Source organism: Rhodamnia argentea, chromosome 7, assembly GCF_020921035.1.
Source record: "Rhodamnia argentea isolate NSW1041297 chromosome 7, ASM2092103v1, whole genome shotgun sequence".
NCBI lineage: Eukaryota > Viridiplantae > Streptophyta > Magnoliopsida > Myrtales > Myrtaceae > Rhodamnia > Rhodamnia argentea.
The window spans coordinates 22491101-22500741 of NC_063156.1; the positions used below are offsets into that span (position 1 = coordinate 22491101).

Here is a 9641-nt window from a genome sequence, read left to right on the forward strand (position 1 = left end):
TTACTAGTGTGTCGAATCTAACTACGAGGAAGCAGAATTCTGCATCATTGTGACCCTGAAAATAGGAGAAAAGACGGATCTCTCTATGCTTTTGAATCTTTGTAACGGAGTCCCGAGTAGGAGGAGATACGCCTTTCTTGATTTCTTGATTGCGAGTAGCACTTTAATCTCTCGAAAAAGAAAATTTTGTTGCAGTGAAGGCAACTTACGCTCAGAAACTCTACGTAGGTCTCTCCTGGATTCGAACTCTATAAGAAGATGATGACGATGGAATCATAACTTTGAACACGCGAGGCGTCTGGTTTTGCAGAAAGGAGCTCTAATACGTTCGAACGCACATTAAAACAATCGGGTGGGGAATGTCTAGTGTTCTTTTAGAACCAACGAAGCGAATGAGATCTAATCACCAACGGGTCGGGAATGTCTGTACTTAATAAGCTCTCAATTTAATCTTAAAATTGGACCTCTTCCGTAGAGAGTCAAGATGGCCGAGTTGGTCTAAGGCGCCAGTTTCAGGTACTGGTCCGAAAGGGCATGGGTTCGAATCCCATTCTTGACAAGTTCCTTCCTTTCTTTTTTTTCCCTTTTTTCTTTGATAATAATCATAACTATAATAATAAATGCAGCTTTCTAAATAAAATTAAGAGGAGCAATGCACATTTGTTAACATAAATGCAGCTTTCTCAGTAAAATTAAGAGGAGCAATGAACATTTGTTAACATAAGGCGATATGAAGAGCCCACTTTAATTCCCTTTAACCCTTTTTGAAGCAGCTTTCTAAATAAAATTAAGAGGAGCAATACACATTAACATAAAAGAAGCTTTCTCAGTAAAATTAAGAGGAGCAATGAACATTTGTTAACATAAGGCGATATGAAGAGCCCGCTTTAATTCCCTTTAACCCTTTTTAATTTCTTCTTTCCATCTCCGTGGTTGGCTTTGCCTTTTCTCTGGGAAAATTATTCAAAAAGTCCAGAATTTATTACATTTTTGCTAATTCAATTCTAAATCTTTTGATTTGTCAATTCAGTCTTAAACATTTGTGCTTGTTACCCAATGAGTCATATTGGCTATAAATCACCGACGTAGACGTCGGTCGTGCTATGTAGAATGTGGAGTTAACGTGAATAGTTTTTAATAATAATTTAATTTTTTTTAATTTTTTTATAAAAATGTTCTCTTTTTTTCTTTATTTTTTCTTCACTGTTCTCATGACCGGCGACAATCGTCCGCTTGAAAAAAAAAAAAGACAATGTTACTAAAAAATTTGAAGAAAATATTATACTATTATTAAAAATTATCCACGTCAACTCCGACCGTGTCATATAGGACAATTAACATCCACGTCAATGATTTCAAGTCGGAAGGACTCGATAGACAACAAGTGAAAAGATTTAAGATTAGATTAGCAAAATTAAAAGGTTTAAAAATGAATTAGTAAAGTTAAGAAGTTTAAAATTGAATTGACAAAAGTGCATGTTTATGATTTTTTGGATAATTTGCCTCTTTTCTCGTCTAACCATCTTCCATGTCATCATCATAAGCACAACCACCATTGCCTAAAAGTTTTTATCGAATAACATAGAGGAATGGCAATGAGATTTCCACGTGTTAAGGAAAGGATGTAATTGACGAGCCTAAAAAAAATGAGGTAATTACACAAATGATTCATGAAATTTGGTTTAATGTATAATGTCATCACTAAATTTATTTTGTTCAATGTGGTCCTTAAACTTTAGCCTAATATGGAATACCATTTTTAAAATTTTAATTTGTTTGATGCGGTCCATAAATTTTTAGCAAATATTCGATTTAGTCCCCGGATTATGATATCTCTGGATTATCTAGTCCAATAACTAAATCAAACATGTTTCAAAATTTTAGGGGTTATATACAATTAGAAGTTCGGAAACGACATTACGGATTGGGTCAAAATTTATAGATTACGGAAGTTCTTTTTATTAGTAACTGCAATTTTTTCTATAGTTTTTTTCCATATGTAAGGGTGTGCAATTTTGATTAGTACATAGTGGAAGCCGAAATTGAGAGAGTCGTCGTTTCCTTGCCCGCCACGCGATACTTCACTTTATGTTGGTGATTGCCACGTGGTAATTTCTTGATAATTTTTTTTTCTAATGTGGTAATTTCTACGCTTGATGAATAACAATGGTAAATACTATTATTGATGCTAAAGTCACCGACATAAAGTGAAAAATAGAGAGAATAAATACATGTAAAAAAATATGTTAAAGAAAAGGAAGAAAGAAAAAAGAAAACAACAGATCACCGTCGGAAGTGAGCTGGCTCAAAGGTTGACTTTTCTGGGCTAGGGGCAGGAGTAAATGCGCCCAACTCATCAAGTCAAACACCTCCCTCCCTCTAAGATCTAAGATCATGCCCGCATTCACTCATCTGTCGGAGACCGGTCCCACGACATGGACACGTGTCGCCTGTAGCGTGGTCCATGTGTGATATCGATCATGTGGCTGTCAATTATTGTCATCATTACAAGGTACGGCTCCTTTTATTTTCCTTTGGGTGGGGGCAGCAATTAATTAGATGTCAATGAATCTGGCTAATCCCAACAAATCCACCTCAATTTTAGACAAACCCTCGCAGTATTAAGATAAAACCCCCTTCCTTCTGTATACAAATGTTCAAAGACTGAAATCTTACGGGAAATGTCCGTATGATGACCAGAATCTTATGAAACATGATGAATCGAGATGGCATTTTGTAAAGATATAATTATCTTGATGTTTTCTATTTTCACAATAGTCGGAACCCACCCTTTAAAATGATTGGCGATCCAACGATCAATAATGATTATTGATGAACTATTCGTGAGACAATCGGCTTCACTCGTCCAACCATTTGTAAAGCACCCGACAATTTGGCCATCGTAGAACAGCTCGACCAATTTTTATCCGAAGATAGCATTCTTCATACACTTATTAAGCCATCAAACAAAAGAATTTTCATATGCTAGTAGAACTCGATGTTCCCAGCTTCATTGTCCTGACTAGCTAGCGCGGAATGAAGATTGTTAGGACACGCCACATAGATCGGGCCTTTCTCTAATAATCTAAGTTCTTAAGACAAAAATGGTGTACATTCGCTTGGGCTATTAAGCCGCGGAGTTACGCAACTTAATCTTTGAAAAAGACGATATGCACTGAATCGAGTGGAATAAGTACCTCTGATCGGTGTGAATCGATTAATTCTCGTCCCTGAATTAACTTCTAGTCGAAACAATTTCCGAAAACTCATGTCCCAACTTGAGAAATCCTAAAGGTGAAATTGGTCAATATTTGGAAATCACAAGCGTATGACGCATGCAATGACCGGGACGCATGCCTCGATCGTCCGTGCCTGTATCAATTTTTCCGGCCAATAAATGAGAATTGCAACCCCTTTCGTAATCAAGAAAAAGTCACACCTCACATACGTCAACCCGCTCTTTAGATCACCTTCTCGTATGGTATATTTTAACACAGAGAATAAACGACTTAGATTAATTAAGTGTAATTACGTACGTCAATTGTATTTATGCAGAATTTCAAATATATTCACTTAAACTTTTGTAGGTCGTCCGCACATTCTTGTAATCGTATGTTTCATAAGCTAAATATGAATGTGTTCGAATGTAGCGGATCTCTAGATTATTATTACGTACTCGGGGTGACCTACTTGCATAATACAATCATGTCTCGATCCACAAGCTTATTAACATTTAAATGGCAAAAAGCACCGAAAAAAATCCTAAATATATTACACTTGTTCCAATTTAGTCATAAACCTTTTGCATTCATAACAATTTGGTTCAACCGGTCAACTGTGGAAAAAAATTGGTGACATAGATGCTGACCATCCTCCGTGATACGGTCAACTATGTTACACGGACTCGCTGTTTGGAAATTTTTTTTCGTGTCGAACACGTGTCCGACACGCTGGGACACGGCCGGACTCTTCTCGGACACGCGGTCAATGCGTGTCCGAGTCCGGACTCCCGGTCAACTCCGCGGACACGCGAGGGACTCGTGTGTCCGACGTTAAAATAAACAAAACACCCAATTTTGACCTAATTTCAACTCACCCCTCTCAGCCGCCAGTCTCACCTCTCCCTTTCCCTCTCGCGATTGTCGAGTGTCAATCGGCCTCCATCTCGTGACTCACCACCGTCGCCGGCTCCCACCACCGGCTTTTGCTCACGCCGGCCTCTCCCTCTACCTCTCGCAACCGTCAACTAGCCTCGCCTTGCCACCTCAATCACACCTCGGCTCGCTCCTTCAGCTCGCGCCTCGGCTCGCGCATCTGCTCTTGCCACGCCGCCTCAAGGTATCACTCCTCTGCTCCCCCTCCTCTGCTCACGCCTTCGCTTGAGATAGGGGTTTTGGATCTCCTCTGTTGCGCCGCTGCTCAAGACGGGGGTTTTGGATCTCCCCCTCCTCTGCTCACGCATCTGTTTACCCGCCTTTCATCTTGGCTCGCGAATCGCGTACGCCCATCTCACTCCCCCACTTAATTTTACTGTTCTATGCTTTTTTGATTCCACCGTTTCTGAAATTGCAATGAAAGCATTCTGGAGATGGAGAAACTTTCCCTAGAAAGACCCACAAGTACCAATTCTTCGTCGCCTTCGTTGTAGATTTTAGATGATTGATACTGGTACAAGTTTTGTACTAATTATTAGCTATTGATTTGCTCCGGATCTACTAATTCCAAAATATACATTGTTCAAAATAGTAGTTGATTATCGGCTCTTGGAATAATTATTGTGAACTTTTCTTTTTGTTTTGGTGTTGAGTCCTGTCGGCATTGTTAAGGGGAAAGGGCGCTCGGCGCTTGTGAGGAAGTCCGGCACATAGTCGGATCACTTGATAATATGACATACAACTCTTAGCGTTTTTCCTTATTGTATGTTCAACTGGTGTCTTTGTCTTCTGTGCATATCTCTGGCTATGTTTGATGTCTATTTTGGGGACCAAAACTTATACGTTGAAATTTATAGTCCTTGTAATTGCATTTTTGTAGAGTGATATCAACTTATCAACTTATCAAGCATGGACAGCAGTAGCAATGAAGATTTAAATAAACCATTGTGGAGGTATATTACTAAGTTGGCTAATCATGGAGATACGAGGGGGAATTGTTCTTGGAAATGCAATTTTTGTGAAAAAGATTTTAAGAGTTCATACACGAGAATTAGGGCTCATTTGTTGATGATAAGTAGAAGAGGGATTACAAAATGCGGAAAAGTAGAAAAACAAGATCTTTTGGAGATGGAAATATTAGATAAGGAGGTCAATGATAGATTACAGAGTAATGCTCCTAGAAATGTGCCTTTGCCACCTTCTAGTTGTAGTAGTGTGCAAATGGATTCAACATTTGACTCTAAGAAAAGGAATGGGCAGTGGGAGTGGGAGTGGGAGTGGAGGAGCAATTGAGAAAGCATTCAACATGTCTCAACGGAAATATTTAGATCATTTGATTGCTAGGATGTTTTATTCGGTGGGCTTGCCATTTAATCTAGCAAATAACCATTACTTTCATGAAGCTTACACTTATGCCGCTAATCACAACATTGCGGGATATGTACCACCGAAATTTAATTTGTTGAGGACTACTTTATTGCAAAAAGAGAAAGCAAATATTGAGAGCTTGTGTACACCAATTAAAAAAATGTGGAAGGATAAGGGTGTAAGTATCGTGAGTGATGGATGAAGTGACTTACAAAGGAGGCCACTTATTAACTTTATGGCGGTGTCGGATGGAAATCCTATGTTTATAAAATCGGTTGATTGTTCGAATGAAAGGAAGGACATGCATTTCATTTTCAACTTATTGAAAGAAGTAATCATTGAAGTTGGACATGAGAATGTAGTGCAAGTTATTACGGACAATGCTTCAAATTGTAAGGGCGCGAGACAACTCATTGAACAAGAGTTTTCGTCCATTGTTTGGACACCTTGTGTGGTGCACACGCTTAATCTAGCTTTGAAGAACATTTGTGCCGCAAAGAATGTGGAGGCCAATGAAGTAGCATACGATGAATGTAATTGGATTACAAAGATTGTTGATGATGTTATACAAATCAAAAATTTCATCATGAACCATTCGATGAGATTAGCAATATACAACGAGTTTATTCACTTAAAGTTGTTTTCCGTGGCGGATACTTATTTTGCATCGATGATTGTGATGCTTAAGAGGTTTAAGTTGATAAAAAATGGTCTTCAAAGCATGGTTATTTGTGAGAAATAGAGTACTTATCGAGATGATAATCAAGGGAGGGCTAGGTTTGTCAAGGAAAAAGTGTTGGATGATCTTTGGTGGGATTCAATAGATTACATACTTTCCTTCACGGCTCCGATTTATGACATGCTTAGAGTTTGCGACATCGACAAGCCTTGTCTTCACTTGGTTTATGACATGTGAGATTTGATGATTCAAAAAGTGAAGAAAGTTATATATATGCATGAAGTGAAAAGGCTAGATGAGGAGTCTACGTTTTATGAGGTAGTTCATAAAATTCTTGTGGATCGTTGGACTAGGAACAACACTCCACTTCATTGCTTGGCACATGCCTTAAATCCTAAGTAAGTTCTAAACTTATATTATATTGGTTATTCTTTCTTTAACATATTGATATAATGCTCCTCTTACTTATTTATGTTTTGTTAAATAAGGTATTATAGTGATCAATGGCTCAATGAAGATTCTACTCGAGTTTCTCCACACATGGACTATGAGATCAATGAAGGAAAAAAAAATGTCTTAGGAAATACTTTTCTAATGAGGATGAGCTCTACAAGGTGAGTGTGGAGTATGCAGATTTTGCATGCAATAGTGGGCGTTTTCAAGACCCTCATTCCATTCGAATCGGTATTTTATGGACCCTAAGATGTGGTGGGTTGAACATGGTGCATGTGCACCTATGCTTCAAAAAATTGCCTTCAAGCTTCTTGCACAACCTTCTTCTTCATCTTGTGCCGAGAGAAACTGGATTACCTACTCCTTTGTGCAATCGGCAAGAAGACATAGGATGACTCTAAGACGTGCAGAAGATTTGGTTTTCATTCATAGCAACCTTCGTCTTCTATCAAGAAAAGACCCACGATATTTAGAAGGAGAGATCAAGATGTGGGATATAGGCGGAGATGCATTTGACACGTTTCAAGATGTTGGGGTGCTTGAAGTTGCAAGTCTTTCACTTGATGAGCCCGATATAGAATCCGTTCTTTTGTCGGGAGGAGCGGATAATGTAGATCCATGACTTCTTGTTATTTTTTATGGTGAAATGAGATTTGTTTTTTGTTTTCCACCTATGGTTAAATGTTAAATTTAAGGTGGAATGTGGATTGCTTTTTTATTCCCCTCCACGTTTTATGGACTATTGAAATGAAATGTAGTTGAATTCTTCACATGATGTATTTTTTGATCGCAAGGTATGGTTTTGCTTTGCCTACACATGATATATTCTGTGAGACCTTTCTAAGGAGGAGATTAATAATAGTTTCGACATCATCATGTATTATTGTTGAAATTATAAAAACAATGATTTATCGTGTATATAAAAAAATATACATACAATATAAAACGTGTCCTAGCGTGTCGGAATTTTCTACTTTTTGAGAATTCACGTGTCGGCGTGTCGGGTCGTGTCCCGTGTCCATGTAACATAGACGGTCAATGCTGACGTGGACAAATCTTATAAATTTTAAATATTTTTTTTTTCATTTTGGCCAATGAGGATTGTGGTCCTCACCTAGGGCATTGCCGGCCTCTAGCCTCACCGAGACGAGGGCCTCCCTCATCGAATCCGGCGAGGGCTTAGCAGCCCTCACCCGCGGCTAGCGATGGCCTAGGTGAAGGCTGCAACTCTTCCCGGGTTAAATACCAAAATACTAGAAAATTATAAAATTTATCCACGTCAGATCGGGTCGTACCACATAGGACATGCGGATTCTATGTGATGAATTGAATTAACACAAATGCAAAGGTTCATGACTAAATTGGTTAAATTAAAAGGTTTAGAACTGAATTAGTGCCAATCCAATATATTTAAATCTTTTTTTTTTGTACTTTTTCCCGTTTAAATGAATTAACTGCTGCAATCATCTAATGTTTATGCGACACTAAATATTGTGTCGAAACAGAAGATCCTGTTGATAAAGACTTTAAACCACCGATTAAATTACTCAACCCCCTCTATTTTCTTTCGAAGGTTTGTTGTGGCTAACCACATCACAGAAAAAATTGCTTGCATTTCCTCTCATTGATGTGAAAGAACTGAAGTTGATGAAAGCTCATTTCTCTCGTTCTTTCGTTGTTCGATTGTTGGACGTTGGTGTACTGTCGCAAATTGCTCATTTGTCCATTCTAGTAAGTGGACCAAACTAAAAAAAAAAATTCCTATTGTTCTACAACAAAAAACCATTGGTAAAAGAAACGGCCAATGCCTTTTTTTTTTTTTTAGGTAACTGGTTAACTCAGAGAAAATTGCCCGAAAATTTCTAAATAAATTACATTTTTGCCAATTTAGTCCTACGCCTTTTAATTTTGACCGGAAATCATTGACGTAAACGTCAACTGTCCCATGTGACACAATCGGTGCTAAGGTGAATAATTGGAAAAACATAGAAGTGTTTAGGACTCAACTAGCAAAATTAAAATATTTAGGACTAAATTAGCAAAAGTCCAATAGGTTTAAGGCTTTTTGGACAAATTTTCCCTATTAACTTTCCAAAACGTTCATGAAGTTACCATGTTGTTTTATAGTAAGTAAATTACTAACATAGGCACTCACTTACATTTGCTTAACTTTTGACTAAAGTTTCGAATTTACTAACTCTCACACAAATTTGCCAACCAAAATTAGTGGGGCTACGAATTTATATCAGATTGAGTTACCGACCAATATTGGATTACCAACTTTTGCTTAGTGATGTGCAAGTTCTTTTTTTTATTATTGTTTACCAACTTTTCTATCGTATGACCAACTTTATTTGTTGTGATTAGCCATTCCTTACAACTGAGTATGACTCAGCCAACTTTTCCTCCACTCAAGCGATGCAAACATTCATTTTTAGGAATATATTTTTTATATTTATTTTTCGCGAAACAAACGGAGGCTAAATGCTATGCTTTTTCAACTGAACTCATCGGCTTTTGTGTGAATATGAATGAACATGTTTTTGGTCAGTGCTTTCCCCATAGGAGTAGTAGTTCCAATGGATATAAATACAGCGGCGGCAAAATGCAAACTGGCTGGATTAAAAACACTTTTGAGAGGGGTATATTTCTGATTATTTGACCTCATTTGACTAGTTAATGAGACAGTGTCTGAAAACATGTAGAAAAAAGAAGAAGAAGAGAGGTCGAACAAGAAAAACAAGACGGGACTCGTTCGGAGTCATTAATGGGGGAGGAGAGTAAAACTTGTAAAAGTAGGGTTTGAAGATACGTTGCCAGCGAAACCCACCTCAAACGAGCGCCACACGGCTTGCGGGAGGCAGGAGAAGAAGAGGTCCAAACCAAAGCTGACCTTTTGCAATCCCCGCAGTAAATGCACTTTGCTGTCCTCTTTGACTCTTCTTGAACCTCCTCCTGCTCCTCAGTCAGCATCAGGAACAGCCCCC

The 9641-nt window shown here is 38.2% G+C and overlaps 1 non-coding gene across 1 annotated transcript; it reads left to right on the forward strand.

The window, feature by feature from the left end:
- The first annotated feature begins 478 nt into the window (after nt 1-478).
- On the forward strand, nt 479-559 carry TRNAL-CAG. Its single transcript has one exon. It is a non-coding gene; the product is annotated as a tRNA-Leu (tRNA).
- The last annotated feature ends 9082 nt before the right edge of the window (nt 560-9641 follow it).